Below are 19,189 nucleotides of genomic sequence, written 5' to 3'. Positions count from 1 at the left end.
ATTACTGGCATTTTACATAAAGGAAAATATGAGTTATTTGGAGAAAATATTAATTTACTTTCTTACTTTTATAGAATAAAATGCACAATACAGAGACATGAGTGTCAATACCTAAAATTATGTGGTAATAAATTTAATAATATTTTTTCAGGATTTTTAATACCCATGAAAATGAGATATGTATTTTTGTTCTTTATTCATTAAAATGTTTTCAAAAAATGAAAGTTACAGATCTGAAAAATTGTTAAGAAAATTGCACTGAAAATTACACAACAGATATTTATATGTACATCAAGTTCTATTTAAAGATAAACACTAATTATGAAAAGGATTTTTTTTAGCTACTTGGCTCTGTGTAATTGAGGTTACTATGTAGCCATTTAAAAATGTTCATCAATAAATGCTTTTAAATATTTTATGAATCATGTAATTGCTCTGAGAATTTTTATAAGCACTGTAGTTTATGCTAAAAAATATACCTGCTACCATATGGGTCTTTCATAAAGTTATATTGATGAATCTTTTAAAATAACCCTAGCAGACACATTTAATTTAAGAGTAGATATCAGTATGTTTATTCTCAGAAGAAAAAATTAATCAAACTCTATTTTCTCTATTTAGTCTCAAATTAAAGGTGAAAAGACATTAAAAATTTAAACACATATTGCATAGCTTTTTAAATATCAGATATTATCAAAATTTAAATATTTAAGACAAAATGCAGATGGCTATAATTGCTGAGGGTTTAGTTAATTACAATTATTTTGAATTCAAAAAGTGTACTTCCTTATAATTGATTTTAAATTGTTTGATTCCTTCCTGCATTATTTATGTCATTAATGAAACCAAGCTGCTGCTAAGAAAATAATCCAAAGAATTAAGCATTGATTAATTAGCCTCTTAGGAGTATATACATATGAACCATGTTGTTTCAAATTAATATAGCATTTTAAATGCTTTGACCAAGAGAGGAGAAACTGAATATAAAATATGCCTTTATCAATGTTTTATACCATAGTAATTGAATAATAATGTTAAAAAAAAGTAAATTGTTACTTTTATTATTTTCATTGATAAGTAGATTTGCAATATTTAGTGCTAGTGCCTAGAGACCTAATCAAATTTCTCTTTTTCAGAAATGGGCTCTGATACCCTATTCTTAATCATATTAAAAGCCTTTATTCCTAGACAGTAAAACTAGGAACTATAAGACATAGCAAAGCTTCAGGAAATTTTTAGATAAGCTGAGAGTATTCTCATAATACTACAAAACTTCATATAGTTTTCAGGATGCACCAGACTCACCTTATGATGTTTCCTCTTTTAAAGTGCATCAAATGTATATATTTGACAAAGAACTCATATCTTAAAAATTCATACAAATTAGTAAGAAAAATATAAATAATTCACTTCAAAATAAGAAAGAAGTATGTAAAGGTATGTCAAATCTAGGCTAGCCACTTTGAAATACCAATAAATGTGAAAAAGATGATCAAACTCATAAGCTATATAGTCCACCACATTTAAATCACAAAAAAAGGCACTACATATCTTCAGAATGGATAAAATTAAAAGACAAACAATGCCTAGTTAGGATATAGAATAACTGTTACTCACACATTGTCGGTATGCATGAAAATTCATTATCTACTGAAATTAAACATGTATTACTCTATGTTCCAGAAATTTCATACCTGGATATATAAACAAAAGGAATGGGTAAAAATATATGCCAAAAAATTCTGTAAGAATATTCATAGCAGCATTATTCATAATAGATTAAAACTGGAATCGACCCAAATGCCCATCTACAGTAGAATGAATACATAAATTTGAGTATAATCATGTGATAGAATATTTAATATAGTAATAAAAAATGAACAAACTACTTACTGCCTGTGTACATAAACTTCATAAAATCTTTACTTAGAAATCGAACTAATTCAGGTTAGATTTTTCCTCTGCTCAAAACCTTTGCATGAAATACCAATTCTTTACAATGCCTGACAATGCCCCACAGGACATAGCTTGAGGCTTCAAGCTTCCTCTCTCTTTTTATCCTTTTGCCCATTCTGTTCTAGTCACCCAACCTTTCTTTGTTGTTCTTGAAACATAACATAGACACAACTCTCTCTAAGCGTTAGTATTTATTGTTTCCTCTTCTCAAAACTACCTAAATAACTTACTGAATAGCCTACCCCTTTCTTTCAAGCTTCTGCTTATATATTATTAACTCGCGGTGGATTTTCTGAACAAACCTATTTTAAATAGTGACCCAATCTAAATTTACATCTCATTTGCTTCACTTTTTTTATGGTTTTTACTACTTCTTGGAATATTTTAAATAATTTTGTTCACTGCTATACCCTCAATTTCCTGAAGAGTGAACAGAACAGTATATATTTGACCTTCAATAAATATAAGCTAAATGAGTAAATGAAATTACTCAATTAATGAAGGCAGCTTAAATTGGGTTTACTATCACTTCCAAACTGTTGGCAAAAAGGGCAATAAAATCTACAATATGATCCAGCAATCCCTCTACTGGGTATTTACCCCAAAGACTTGAAAACCCATATCCAAAAAAATATTTGCACACTGATGTTCATAGCAGCATTATTCACAGTGGCCAGGACATGAAAGTAACTGGTGTCCTATGATAGATAATTGGATAAAGAAAGTGTGATACACACATACATGCGTGCGCGCGCGCGCGCACACACACACACACACACACACAAATGGAATATTACTCAGCCATAATAAAAAGAGATTAAATACTACCATTTGCAACAATATTGATGGACCTCGAGATAATCATGCTAAGTGAAACAAGTCAGACAGAAAAAGCTGAAAATCGCATAATATCACTTATATGTGGGATACAAACCTAAAAGCAACAAATGAACAAGACAAACAAACAGAGGCTCATGGACATGGACAATGGACTAGTGGTTACCAGAGGGTAGGGGATGGGGGAGGAGTGGAGAGGTAGATAGTTAAAGGGGGTCTCATATAGGGGGTAGGGGGATGGTGAAGTGGGTAAAGGGGATGAAATATATGGAAGCTGAAGGAAACTGGACTTTGGGTGATAAATACACAATAGAATAACAGATGTCAAATGATAATGTATACCTGAAAATTATGTAATTGTATTAACCAATGTTACCCCAATAAACTTAATTTAAAAAAAAAGAAAAAAGAAAGAGCGATAAAATAAGAAATAAATTAAAATAATAATGTAAATTATGATAACAGCTGATAAATAGTGCTTATTATAACAATTATTTTACTTATATAAACCAATTTAACCCTAACAACAATCCTAAAAGAGTTTAAAATGTTTTCCTAATTTGTCATAATAAAACTAAGGCATAAGAATGGTAGACTCCTTTCACGAGACTATCAAGTGGAAAAAAAACAGTATAAAAATCCAATCTCTTAATCATTAGGATGCATTGCCTTTTCTGATAGATAGTAAGGAGTGTAAATTAGTAGAAGGACAATACATACAAAGGGGAATAATCTGATTTCTATTAATTAATTAATTAATTAGTTAATTAAAGGATGCAATGTCTTACCTGCACTTATAGTTACACAGAGAAGCGGACAAGTAGCTGCTCCAAGTTCATTACATGACTCTTTAGCCTCCAAGTCCTCATTATAGGTCAAGTATCTGTCAGTAATAATGCTTGACTGGGAACGGGGATTGTGTCAGATCCTTAGAGAAACTAAATCCAGGTCCTTCTCAGAGAATATTTATGCCTCCATGGCTATGCTCAATTGCTTGGATAAACAAAAATCTTGTTAAATGCTTACCTCCTGGCCTAATGCAAGTAGAAACGGGTCATAATAAATTATATAAAATAGTTTGCAGGCACTAGGAACTTTCATACTCATTATCTTTGTCAACCTAGATGTTAAATAAAGCCCCAAACATTACCAGAGAACTCTCCATAGACCAGATTGAATTTAACATCTGTTTCCAAATGTGATTAGGTTACATCAATTTAAGTAATACCAGGTCTCAGCCCTACCTGAAATTTTATCTTTATATAAACCAGAGCCATCACAAATGCTACCTTCCCGGTATCACCACTACTCTTTCCCTGAATAATTTCTTTTATTTTCTTAAACTTTTCTCACTGCATATCTATAATAGCAATTACAGAGTACAGAATAGGGGATGTTAAATGTTTAAATATACCTCATATTTTTTTTTAAGGAATTGAAGTTATTTAATATATTTAATAATGTTAAAGAAGGTTTCGATTAAATGTTTTAGAGACAATATTGATCTATTCAAGAAACAAATTTATTTCTTTATCATGTTAAATTTCACCTATACATATGTCAGGCCTAGTAAGGCAGCCTGTTATGACTTAGTTCCCTTCCAACTTTCTCTTTCATTATCCCTACAGAGAAGTCCTTGTACAAAAGATCCGAGGTGGGTTTCTAGGCATGAATCCAAACTTCAAGCAAAAGAAGCAAGAAAAAGGCAAGATAAAATGCCATGTCACTTCCTGTCAGTGACATATCCAGGAGGTCTGACAAATCACTTATCCCTGGACACTGGCCAGATATTAGTCACACAGTGATATCTAACTTCAAAGAAATTTGGTAAATATAATCTGCATTTTTGATGGCTATGTATCCAGCAAAAGATCAGAGATGTTATTGTGTTAGAAAGAAGGGATCCACAGATTCTGTGGGATGACAAGCAGCTTCTGTCACAGTTGTCATGTTGTGATTCAATGAGAATCCATTTTAAATTCACACCTCAAATGGAGTTACTCTTCCTGTCAAGAAGAGAGTATTCTTGTGTGCTAGATACAAATAAAAAAATAATCATTACAGGGAAAGAGGTAAATTGTAGTTTTGCTATTTTTTTGTTTTTAAATGCATATACAAATATTTTTTTAAAGACTAGGGAATTAAAGAAAACAAGCAATTATCGGTAGAGATTAAGAATTTCTAATAGATAATCTGATTGAAGAATGTATTATGACTCTCAGACCAGGATCAGCAGAAATTGATTTAAAAAATTAAAATATTTCATAAAATCACTTAGAAAAGAGAAGATATTACTACAAATGCCCTCACACTAATTATTTATTGAAGATAATAATTTATAATAAAAATCCTGTTTTTCATTTATAGTTTACTACGTACAATTATTTTAAACTACAAGTAATAGTTCAATTTTCAATGCTTAACCACATAGATATATATTTTTCTTGTGCAGTAAGAAGTCCCCAGTTTGATAGTCTAATAACCCTAAGATGTTATTAATATTCAGACCCCCTTTTATTTTAGCTCAATCATCTTTGGCATGCAGATTTCGACTTCCTGGTTGAAAAATGGTTATCGATTTCTCATGCACGTCATTTGAGTTAGATGAGGGCAGACAGAAGGATATAGCTAAGGGAAAAGGTAAGGTTTCTTTGTTAGGTATTTCAAAAGTTATTATTCCAAAATGGGTCAATTAAATTTGTATTGATCAGAATTATATAATATAGATATTCTAGTAAAACAGAATGTTGAGACTAAAAATTAGAGGAATACAAATGAAAATAAGTCTGTTGGGTGGCCAATATATAATATCTGTCACATTACAAATACTCTTTTTATGTTACTATTATAGTAAACTACATAATTACGCTAGTTTCAACAAAACTTTTTTTCTTATTTTTATAGAATATTGAGATTAAATACTCTATGGATTATGACTGCAAAACTATCGAATCCAGTAAACCTCATCTGACAAACAGAAAAGATTCTGCTACTGAGAATGGGTGTGGCCTCTTATTATTTATTGTCCAGTTAATATCTACTTTCTAACCCCCTGCCACACACATACATGTGTTTCCATGAGAAGAGTATATTTTTCAGACCAGAAACATTGAGCTTTGCCCTGTAACCTTTCTTTGACTTCATGTTAGGTGAAGTATACTTTCATGTGCTTTGAATTGAGGCTTAAATGTTTGACTTGCTTTGTCCAATGGGATTCTAGTGGATGTGAGGTGACTCAAGGCTTGAAAGAAGATAAGTGGTTGGTCTTGTTCTATACTATCCTGTCATTTACCACTAGAAAAATATATATTGGTTTGTCACTTGCACAAAGATGAGAGACACAGAAAGCAAAGCTTTTTTCATTGCTCGGTTCTCAATTCGGCCACATCTAGCTTAAGTGAGCCAGATCCCAGCTCATTTACAATGAGTGAACAAGAAATAAATGTTTGTTTTTGAGAGTCACAAAATGTTTTAGGTTGTCTGCTTTGCAGCATTATTGTGGCTCTAGATGATTGATTCTTCGGGCAAAACAACTAAAACAATACTCCTTAAAAATTGAGTTAGCTGACAGGGGGTCCTAAGTTTTGTAATGACATTAGTCATATATTGCTCCGTATTCTAGTTATTCACATTTACTATAATTTTTGAAATAGATTATTAACGCAGAGGCCAATTAAGGTGACACTGTGTATTTATATCTCCTAATTCTTAATAATTTCAAAACTTATAAAATAAGATTAATAATAAAACCAAGAAATAAAATAGTAACTATTTTATTTAAAAATTATGAGATAAGTTTTTGAGAGTATCTGGATTTCAAAAATGGCAAGTAGCAATAAATAGTTACCACTGATCCAATATCATATGATTCAGATTCATGTTAAATAAAAAGGTAAAGTAGATCTTAGCCAAGAAAGGCACACAGATGATGTGCCCAGGTTAACTTATTTATGTCAGGAAGAAAGAATGGTGTGAATATATATATATATATACATATATATATGTATATATATATATATATTTTTTTTTGCTTGTAAGCTAACATATTAATCTGCCACAGTTCCACAGATGTTGACAGAAAGCAAGATTCCTGGGTTAGTGTAGTATTGGCAATAGGATATAGCTTTATGGAACAGAATAGAGTCCAGACATAGTGTCACACATATAAACCAATTGATTTTCAAGTGGTGTGCTGAGTAATAAAGAATAGAGTTTCTCTGAACATATTGTGCCAAAACAACTGAAGGTCTTTATTAGAAAAAACAATGAAACTAGAGTGGTGTCAGTGAGAATGGTAAAAACCTCTAAATATCTTTCTTTCATAAAAGTAATAATACTGGGGGAAAATGGTCAAAATCAAATTTTTTTTAGAACTTTGTAAATAAACCAGATTCTTGGAGTATTTACTAAAAAAAAAAAAATAGCAGAAAGAAGAGTTCAATGACATTATAATTTTTCATATTTTCTTCTCCATTTCTCCAGCTTTGAAAATCAACAATCTCACATTTATAGTCGCTATGAAACCAGCAGCCTGGCGATCACTGGAGGGAACATAAAGCATTTAATGTATCAAAAAACTAAATCCCTGGAGAAATACTGTTATCTGACAAGCAGAAAATGCAAGCAAGAAGTGAAAGTTAAGGCAGAGTTGTCAGTTGCCTGACTAAGTGTTGAAGGCGTGTACCAACATGTACACAGAGCACTGTGGTAAAAGGTTGGGAGAATTACTAGTTCAAGGCATTTAAGGAATCTCTGTCTCATCATTAGTTTACCACTAAACTAAGTGAGTAGACACTTCTGTGGGCATACAGGACAAAAATATAGATTTAACAGAATTAGTTCAATAGTCATATAAGTGGCAATAATAAAAAAAATAATTTAAAAAAGCAATAAACAACAAAACCTGAGGAAGAAAAATCTAATTTCCAGAGTTGCCAAATTATATTATTTTAAAAGTTCAGTTTCCAATGAAAAAGTATGATATATGTAAAGAAACAAGAAAGTATGACACATACACATAAAAAAGCAAGCAATCAGTAGAAATTATTCCTAAGGAAACCAGTGTTAGACCTACTATAAAATTTTAGATAAGCTTTTTTCAATGTTTAAATAACTAAAAGAAACTATATAAAAAGTACTAAAGGAAAGTATGAGACTGATGTCTCACCAAATTAAAAAACATTAATATAGAGAAAAGTTGTTTAAAAAGACCAAATAGAAATAATAAAGTTTAAAATTATAATAGAAACATTTTAAAAAACCTTTAGAAGAGCAGATTTGAGGTAGCAGAAAAAAGTAATCAGTGAATTTGAAGGTAAATTAGTTGAGATTATTCACCTACAAAATAAAAATTCTAATAATAATAATAATAATAATAATAATAATAGAGTTTGGCAACCTGTTGAACATTATAAATTGTGTGAATATGTATGTAGTGGGAGTCCCAAAAGAGAGTCAGAAAGAATAATTAAAGATATAATGACTAAAATTTCCCAAATTTTATTTAAAAATCATTAATCTATACAATTCATCCATACAAAATACTAGGTAGGATAAACTTAAAAAAATCCATAACTAGACTCCGTGCATTTAAACTTTCTAAAGAGGAACCTAGATGAATAAAAGGATCCACAATGTGTTATTTTCCTATTGCTACTACAGAAAAATTGACATAAACATAGTGGCTTAAAATAAAACAAATATATTGCCTTATATTTATGAAAGTCAGAAATCTTAAATTGATCTCACTTGCTAAAATCAGGCTGTCAACAAACCTGTATTTCTTCTAGAGATTCTAGAGGAGAATGTTTCCTTGCCATGTTCAGCTTTTAGAGGCCACCTCCATTACTTAGATCCTGGCACCGTTCCTCCATCTTCAAAGCTAGGGAAGTCAGTTCAAATCCTCCCATTGCTTCTGTGTTCCTCTGACTTTCTTTTTCTCCCTCTTCTACTTATAAGGACCTTTATGAGTACATTTGGCTCACCCTGATAATGCTAGAAAATCTACTCATCTCAAGGTTAGCTGATAAACAAATTTAATGCCATAGGCATCTTTAATTTCCCCTTCTCATATAATCCTATATATAGTCATTTCTTTTATAATCCATCGTCATGGATTCCAGAGATTAGGAAGTGAATATCTTTGGAAGTCTGTTTTTTCTGCCTATTTCATTTTATAACACTAAAAGCATATATTTTATCATAAGCCATAAACAGCCAGATGATATATTCAAAGTACTGAAAGATATAGCAATCAACCAAGAATTCTACTCCTGCAAAACTATCTTTAAAACATGATATAAAAATTAAAAAATTCACAGTTAGACAAAACAGCATACATTGCTAGCAGAAGATATAAAGGAGTTCTTTCTGGCAGAAATGAAAGGAAATAAGGCATATTCACGTATTCACGGGTTTTGAGGATTAGGATGTAGATATATTTGGGGGGGGAGATGACTGATAGGAGTCAAATTTCATCAATAATTTAAACTTATATAAAATTAAAATACAAGTATTAACGTGGAAGTTATTTTTGTCATCCTTAGAGAAATATAATCATAAATCATCCACCCCTGGTCTCTAAGAGGCTCTCAATGATTTAAGACTTTGGCACATACTTTAGACCTTTTATTCATATATTTATTTTTCTTTTCATTAGTCATTTAACTCTATACTGACTTGTCATTCTGATAATCAGCTTTTGACAGTTGATAATGGGAGCTATCACATCAAAGCAATGTGAACAACATTAATTAATATTAAAAGCAACTTCAAAGTAAAAGACATAAAACTCTCCTCTAATTTAATAGAGACAAACAGATAGGACATTAAGGTAGAAAACAAATTGTTTTCCTTCTCCTTCTTCTTTCTGGAATATATGGTAGCCTGGACAGGGACCCAAAAGGACAAGTGCATTAAATATACCAACTTGCACTTGGCTCCATAAACACCTTTTTCGGTTCTAGATTATATAGATTATATGTTTGTTAAGAAATGGCTCCCCTCACGAATTTTGTTATTTTTAGGTAGAAAGCAATTTGCTATACCTGAAGACCATAATGTTATTAGAGAGATGAGTGAGGATTGGTGTTAGCAGCCACTTTTTTTCTCTCTGGGGGCATCCTACATAATGTAATACACTCTTTGACAACTAGTCCCTTGCCTATTTAATCCATATTTCCAGACGCTCAGACTTGCTCCAATAGCTGGTAAAAGTAGTCTCCATTTAAGAGAAAATTTAAGGACTATGAACCAATGACTTATCACCTCAGTCTCAAGTCAGCTGCACTGCCAACCTGCTCTTAAATTATACTTCAGTCCTGCTTCCAGTTATTTGTTTTGTCATCTGTAAGCATTCCAACACCGTGCCTCCTCGGTCCAGTATCTTGGTTCTTTATGTATGTTTCTTCCAAATTAATGACTTTTCCAAATTAAAGGTCATATATATTTGTGTTAATTTTTCTCTTTGTATAGCATTGTTTTTAGAACACATATTGAATTATATAGCTGCTTATTAAAATAGATCTTTGCTTTTAGAACTGGTCATTGCAGTGCTATTTTCATTATTTCTCATGACCAGAGAGCTGTCCTGAAAACCAAGCCTTGCTAACCCCTGATATTAGCAATCAAATCTTGCTTTTATCTAATAGTTTAGATTTCCCTGTAGGGTCCCATTTTCCCCTATTTTTATTCGAACAGCTAAACTGAATAAATATTTCAGCCCCTAGGAAGCTAACCTCTCACAAGCTTCTCGATCTGCATAGACTGTTATGTATATCCCACCTCTGCTCCAGTAAATGTGCCACTGGTCAAGTTCCTACATCATTAATAATAAGCCAAAGATATACTATGTATTTCTCAGAAATAAATGAAAAAAAATATTCCTTAGGAATAAATAGTATGCTTTTGAAAACACTGAATATTTCAGGAAGCTCAATGAATGAAAGAATACCTTATTTATTGCAAGCTCTCCTTTTCTAGAAATGTGAAATATTTAAATTTATGTGGTAGTACTTCATTTCAAAGGGTTAATTTGGACATATATTAGTTCAACAAATACTCATGTTTCAATAGGCAATTTAGCAGCCCAAACAGGTCCACATAACATAAACATTTTGCTTAGTTTTCCTCTTTCGAGAAGGACACCAACCCTAGGAATCCTTTGAAAGAAGAAACACTGCTTGGTTCAAAGTTTCAACATGACTTCTTTTTCAATAATTTTAAAGAAAATAATACGCACTCTATGAGGGATAAGACTTTATAAGACCATGTTTATTAGACGCAATATGTGGCACCTAATATGTGTTCCCTAAGCATTTCTTATACAAGCAGAAAAAGCTAACTCTATATATAATTAATACAGGAGGATTTGTAAATTTTCAACCTTTTAATTCCAAAAATCAGTATGATGCTATTAAAGATAAGAGTAGCAGTGCCCCTCCAATATTTTAAAAAAAGAAAGGGGTGACCTTTCAAGTACTCAGGGAAGAACTGATTTCATCTTTAAATAAAAAAACAGAGCACTGAAAATGAATTTTGTATTTGTACTATGTCAAATAACTTGTTTCACTTCAAAATATGTGTCATTAACTATTTTAGATATGAGAGTCCTATCACAATTTAATGAATGGTACCAGTTAACATATGATCTGTCCATCATTCCCCCCATGTTTAAAGCTCCAAATTAGATTATTCAAATGTGCTCTCAAAGAGGTTACCCCTGGAAATCACTCAGGCTTCATGGGGTACAGAATAGCCTGGCTGTTGATTGGTTTTAGCCTCAGGGAATATCACACCAATGCACAGCAGACTCCAATGACTACCAATTTGCTTCCCAGTGTGATGCTAGGTATCCCCTGTGGTCATTACTGCCATATTCGGTAAAGGGCTTCACTGTTTACTGATTGCCCTTTCCTCCATTCGCAGTCAAGACAATGAAGACAACAAATTGCAGGTTTAAAATTTAACTCTCAAACTTCTCAAGTTTAAGGTTTTTACATTAAAGACACCTTTCTCTCAGACTTTCTACCCATTTATGTATAAATCTGTAGAACTCAGGACAGAAGCTTTTTTTTAAAGATTTCTTCTTTCCAGTAGCATGACAGAGAAAATGCTATTTTATTCACATCATTTCGTTTTTTGTTTTAATTTCTTCTGAAATTGAAAGTTTAAGTTAATATTGTATTATGAGTTTTATTCTTACAGCTTTTGATAACAGCTCAAACTTTAAAATTTAAAAAATAAATTTCCTAATAAATCTAAAATTCATAGTACACTGGCATACTAGTTAATGAAACTTAAACAACTAGATTTATAGATTAGTTAATGGTTATTTAACTTTATGAAATCATCTAATTGGTGAATGATAAATTTAAACTAACTTTCTTATTACTTGAACTTCTATTTAAAGATAGTAATGTCAGTCAAGATAGAACAGTTATTTTTATAGTTTCTTAATTTAAAAATAAGATTTTTCTTTTTATCCATTGGAATAAGTGACCCAAGTTCCTATACTTTAGATGAGGCTCAGAGGGAAAAGAAGCTACAAACTATATTTAGAGACATAAAACTACAATAGCTGGCAGTAATAATTGATTGTACATTTATTAGACAACCAAAAGATTCGGTCATACGACTCCTTAATAAGTTATAGGTAATCAGTCCACTAAAATATGTTTAACTGTAAGAGCACAGATATTTAAATAGTTGTAAATTCAGGCAATAATATGGAATTGGTAATAAGACATTGAGCCTACATCATAAAGGCTAATTGTCTCTGAACAACTGTATTATATTTAATATGAATGACATTTTATACATTTTTATTTATTTATTTATTTACTTATGTACTTATTTATTTTTATGCCTACAGCACCTGGTCTTCGTAGGTGGTCTCCCATCCAAGTACTAATCAGGCCCAACCCTGCTTAGCTTCTGAGATCAGACAGGTTTGGGCATGTTCAGGGCGGCATGGCCATAGACTGCATTTATTTTTATAAACAACTTATTGCTCAGTCTTGTCTCATTATTCAAACAGTCGTTATATTTCTACATATTGCTTTCTCAAATTTCCTCACATAGAGATGAGATAGTTAGCTTTGTCATATCAATTCCATCAAGTTGATAGATTAAAAATGATAAAACATTGATAATTATCAAGATCATTTACTATGTTCTAGATACTCTGCTAAGCCTTTAATATGCACTAATTCATTTTATCTTCACATCAACCATTTGAAATAGAAATTATCACTGTATGTTGAATAAAAAAGCTGAAACTCAGAGGGATCATATAATTTTCCTAAATTTATACAATCATGAAGGAACTGTGTCAGATGTGAACACAGTCAGTTTGGATTCCAGAGCCCCGACATCTAAACACTGTGCTCTATTGCTTCTTTCTGGTAGAGTAGCCAAAGTAGTCAAACATTTTCACAAACCATTCATTGACTCTCAGGATTGGAGAGCACCTTGATCCTCCGGTTTAATGTCTAATTAACCTTGTCTACGAAATCAACAAGGTTGTCATCCAACTCTCTTTCAACAACTTTCCAATGAAGTCTTCACTAATTCAAAACATATTTAATTTTATGGATAAACAGTTGCTTGCACTGTTTGAAAGTTATTTTTTTTTATAATGTACTTTTATGCCTACTTGTACCTGTCTCCAAAAAATTTCATTTTGCCTCCTTTAATTTTGAATACTTTTCTAGTCTCAGATTCTCTTAACATTCATTGAATATCTATGATAAAATAGATGAATTTTTAAAAAATATATGATATTTTATCTAACCCTCAGTTATTTGTGTGAAGTAGGCTAAGAGAAGTTGAATGATTTGCTAATGGTTACAGAACAAGTAAATGGCAGAGGTCAGGTAGAATTTATGTCTTCTGATGTCAAATTCACTTTGCTCTAGATATCATTCTTACTAATTTACAATTCAATGAATTTTTCATTCTCGATAAATATAATTGTAATTCCCATTCATTTTCCACTTTTAATTTTTCAGCCCATGTTTTAGTATTAATTTTAAGTACTCACATATTTCCCTTGCTCTACCCATATTGCTTTCTATACTGCTCTATAGTTGCAAGTAAGTTAGGCCTCCTTGACTCCTGAACCAAAATACGACCATTCAAATAATTTCTTCATTTCAGTTGACTTTCTTCTTTCTTATCTTCAGAAGTAAAAGCCAAAACAAGGAAATAACTAGAAAAAGATTTATGCAGAATAAATTCCGAACACAATATGTTCACCCTGAACTAATAAGACCTTTGTGGAGACAAAGCAAACATCAAATGAGGAAATATTTTGAACACATAATTTAGACAGAAAATATTTTCAGTCTAATTATTTATTCATAGTAATTATGTTACCTTGGAAACATCTTTAAGTGTTTATTTAAACTAATATCATTCACCAATCACTTCTGTAGTTTATGCATAAATGGATGACCTATTTAAACTCAATAAAAGCAACATGCAACATTATGGAAGTTCAACTAATATTAATTTCTATGTATTATAATTATTATTTTATAATTCTTAATTATGAATTAATTCTTAATTATGATTTAGCTAAAAGGACTGTGTTTTTTATAATTTCCTTTTATAAATCTTCTTTTAGAAAAGGATAATGCAATTTAATGTCTGATTTTCAGCATGTTACATGTTAAACTTTTTAAGATACTTTATTCACTATCTGTAGGTAGAGATCTCATACAATGAGATGTAGGAGCTGATTCACCTAGTTTCTCCATCCTCATATCTTGAGACCAACAAATTAGAAGTAATTGTTAGAGTCAAGCCATGTAATTAGACAGCATAACATCTAAGATACTTTTTGTCGGCTTGCCAAAAAGAGAATTTTAGTAAGTGATACATTACACTATAAAAATCCTCCTTAGGCATGCCTTTTAATGATGACAAAGAACTTGTGCAAACCCAAGCAATTAATCCTTTAGAAGCATTCCACTAAAATCACTAACAAGGCACCCAGAAATGCAAATATATACATAAATTATTCCTTTGTGAATTCAAATTTAGGATTATCAAATTTTTTTTCTTTAGCCTTGAGAACAGTTTGTTTCATTAGAAACTGTAGTCTTTTAAGCATTTATTTAAATAAAAGTTTGGATTCAAAAAAGATGCATAAAATAAAATTATATTATATATATATTAATAAAATAGATACAAAGTTATTTTAGATATTTTCACTGAGTGATTTTTCATGGGTTTTTTTTTAGTGTTTTCTTAATCTTCTTTGTATTTTTTCTTTTTTAAATTAAATTTATTGGAGTGACATTGGTTAATAAAATTATGTAGATTTCAAGATACATCTATGGAGTCATATTCTTAATAAAAATTAAATGTATTTATATACAACTACAATTAAATATCTGAATCCTAAAAAACAATAATAAGCACAATGTACATGAAATTTAAAAAATTCTATGACTTGATTAAAAGGGCCATCTATATTAAGTATATATAATCTTGTGAAAATGGCAGCACATTCTCCCTGCTGAACTTTAATTTATTCACCATGTTAAGAGTGTACCTTTTCATACTCTCAGTAGTACCTCCCAGTAAAGAAACTCCTAGGCAAAAAAGAAAGAGAGAGAGAGAGAGAGAGAGAGAGAGAGAGAGAGAGAGAGAGAGAAAGAGAAAAAAGAAAGAAATAAAAATACAGATAAGACATGAACAGAAATACATCACCCGCAGAAATCTATAAAATAGACCTCTATCTCCTCTCTCTCTCTTCTTCGCCTTTCTTTCTGTCTCTGTCTGCTATTATTTCCTTCTTTCTGCTTCTTCCTTCCTTCCTTCTTCCTTCCTTCCTTCCCTTCCTTCCTCCTGAAGGAAGGAAAATGCATTGCTGGATACTACAACAGATACCAGCGTTACAATCTTTAATAAACACCTAATATGAATTCCAAGTTTATAAAGGATATACAACTTGGGTCTAATCTTTGTAAGTGCAAGCGCCACATGTTCCTGTTAAAACTAGGATCCTTAGTGCAAGCACAGTGCCCTGCTCATAGACAAGTTCTCAACATATATTTTGAAAGAAGGAAATAAAATAATAGTCTATAAAGTATGGTAACAATAAAACCATTCGACTAGAAGTGAATATTTAGTTAAGGGGATTCAATTTATATTAAACAAGTTTAAGAAGTGATAAACCATGTATAGTGAAATCTATAAATAAAAAAAGAGAACTTTAAATATTCAGGCAGTAAAAAATAAGTTACCAATAGAGACACAGAAATCTAGATGGGGACAATAGGACAATCTCTAGAGAGTTTCAAGCAGAAAAAGATGGTGATTCAATAATTTTCTACCAAGCAGAGCTGTGAGTCATAAGACAAATTTACAAAAAAAATAGACCACACATGTAGCCTTTCCTGAGAGTAAAATCAAAATGAAAAACTCAAAGATAATAAATATAGGATAGAAAAGAATCAATAGTTAAGGTTTTCTCAACATTTGACAACATGGTTATGAAAATAAATATCTTTTTAATAGTAAATGCTACACAGTATATTGATAGTAATCACCTGAAGATTAAAAAACATATATTTTGCTAGTCAAAAATAGAAAATGAAGTGAAAAAAATAACTAGAAATAAGGGTGCTTAATTTCTGTTTTGTAGGCCTAGTGAGAGTATGGCTTATTTCTAAGTAAATTGCCCTTGCCTTTCTACTGCCTAGCACAATATCTGGCACATAGCAGACTCTTAACCTATTCTTTAGTGAATGACCCTGATATGGGTGAGGAGAGTGGGATTAAGGAGTAAATATTGCTTCATTCCTAACACTGATGATTTTTAAAGTATGTATATGAATATATATACGACTTAAAGATAAGTATCTGTAGATCGAAACAATCATTTGTTTTTGAAACCTTTGTTTTAAAAGTTTTAGTTTGAAGTCTGAGACAAGGAGGGACATGAGGTGGTAGTATACTGGCAAAGTTCTATTTAGATATTTAGGATGTTGCTGGCTTTCCAGAATTAAAGAGAAAACAGGAATTGGGGATTCCATAGGGAAAACCTGAACTTTCTGAAATATATTATGCTTGAGATGGCAGAGGCCTAGGAAAAGAAAGACTGCATGAGTGGCTGGGAGAAGTGCAAGGGCTGGACATCAGTTACTAGTCCAGAGGACCTCATAATAGAGTGGACATGCGGGACTAGAACTCCCAACGGTGCCGGACAACTTTAAATATACTTGTTTGGGACTGAGTAGGAGTTACAGCATCTGTAGTCACTAGAAGCTATAAACTAAGGCTTTATGCATTTTCCTTAACTGATAAAGTATTTTATACCAACCTTAGAGAGTGAGCACTCAAAGTGAATAAGTACATAAATAAATGTCTTGATTTTTATAATCACTGTGCATGCATAATATTATAGATCATTGCATTTTATTTATATTTTTGTATTTCAAAAACACATTATTAAATATCAATGCAATTACAATAAATATCTTACTTTCTTGTTTACTTTTTATTAAATCTTAAAAAAATTACAAAATACAGAAGTGTCTGTGCTATAATAAAATAGGAAAGGAAAGCTGTAAAATATTTGTTGAAATTCTGTAGGTTTTAAATAGATAATATTTACTTGCTCAAATTTTCTCTCACTCCCTATTATCCTTTTTCTCTCTTTCTCTTTCCTTTCATCTTTTCTCTCTTCCTTTCCTCCTTCTTTTTATTTTTTCCGATTAACATGAGAGAGTTAATTCAGTCTCCCATATCTCCCTTTTCTTACAAAACTGGAATTTAAAATCTGTATTATTCACTATTTAAATTAAATTTGAAGTTTAGACTTTTATTTTGTATTTAGTTTTTTTCTTTTTCTTTTTCAAAGAGAGTAAGAGAATTTATTGGACAATGCCCCAGCAATCTAATGACTGAAAAATCAATAAGACTTGCTCATTTGTTCTGTTTCTCTGGAAACACTAATTCGAGCCTGCTATGTGTCAGGCACAGGGGGGAAGCAGTGACTGAGGAATAATGCAGTTCAGGTCTCTGACCCCCTGCAACTCAATTCTAATAGGGAGGAACAGACAATAAACAGGCAAACAAATGAAAGTAGCAATTTCCACCTGGGCTGAGAAACAGGTAAGGCATCTGGGAAGAGTTATTTGAGGCGAGACCTGAATCATGAGGAAGGGCCTTCCCTGCAAAGAGGGAACAGCTTATGCCCTGTTCCTGAGGCTAGATGCCCCGGGTGTGGGCGGACAGAAAGGCGGCCAGTGGAGCTGGGCGTGGTGAGCATTGAGGACCAGCATTTGGTTGAAGAGGTAAGCCTTTCAATAATGCTTTCCTCACATCATCAAACACAGACATAAATAATAATATCAATAAATAACAAATTGACCAATCGACTAACAAATAAAAAACCTAGAGAATCAGAAGAGTCAGAAGAAGATTAAGACTACCAAAATATCAAAAAACAAAAATTACATAATTGATATATTTATAAAAATCTACATATACATTTTAAGGCAATCATAAATTATATTAATGCTGTTTCATAGTGAATTTATTGGTTTCACCTTAATCTTGGGCAATGTGTTGGGAACATAGATTTACATTGAATAATATTGTTTTTATTTGAGCAGTTAACTTGATTTTCTAGTCCAGAAGATTATAAATACTTACATTTATTGAACATTTATTGTCCTCCACGTGTAAGGTACTATATATACTAGATACATATGTATACCAAGGTTTCTTAAGTTAGGTACTATTGACATTTGGTGCCAGATAATTCTTTGTTGTGTGTGCTAGCCAGGGTTCTCTAGAGAAACAGAACCAACAGAATGTGTGTGTATAATTTATATTTATTTATACATTTAATATCTATGTAAGTATGTTTATATATTATAATATATAACATATTATAATATCTATATTTTATAATACATTTATATTAATATAATATTATATATGTATAAACCTTAGGACTAGTTATCCTCCATAATCATCTGAGTCAATTCCTGATAATAAATTCCCTCATAGATAGAGAGACATAGGTATCTAGATATAGATATAGATGATACGGATAGATATAGAGAGATGAGAGTTATTCCCCGAATCTGCAGGACAAATCATTAAGCTGGAGACCCAGGAGAGCTGATATGATAATGTGGCTTCAGTCCAAAAATCAGCAGGATGAGACCTAGGAAGAGCCAATATTTTAGTTTGAGTTCAAAGGCAATAAAAAGTTGGTGTCCCCGTTTCAAGGCAGTCAAGTAGGAGGAATTGTCTCTTACTCAAAGAGGGTCAGCCTTTTTATTCTATTTAGGCCTTCAACTGATTGGATTAACCTCTCTTACTTTAGAGAGAGCATTTTGATTTACTCAGTTTACCAATTTAAATATTTTTC

The 19,189-nt window shown here is 31.4% G+C and overlaps 1 protein-coding gene and 1 pseudogene across 7 annotated transcripts in view; both read right to left on the bottom strand.

The window, feature by feature from the left end:
• The window catches only part of MGAT4C (MGAT4 family member C), a 594,490-nt gene that overhangs the window by 359,432 nt on the left and 215,869 nt on the right, over window positions 1-19,189 (bottom strand). The window lies entirely within an intron of this gene.
• Window positions 12,656-12,774, bottom strand: LOC118614563 (annotated as a pseudogene).

The sequence above is a fragment of the Rousettus aegyptiacus genome, unplaced genomic scaffold (genome assembly GCF_014176215.1).
Source record: "Rousettus aegyptiacus isolate mRouAeg1 unplaced genomic scaffold, mRouAeg1.p scaffold_m13_p_2, whole genome shotgun sequence".
Taxonomy (NCBI): Eukaryota; Metazoa; Chordata; class Mammalia; order Chiroptera; family Pteropodidae; genus Rousettus; species Rousettus aegyptiacus.
Note: the sequence above shows the minus strand (reverse complement) of the source record. Positions and strands in the feature narration are given on the sequence as shown.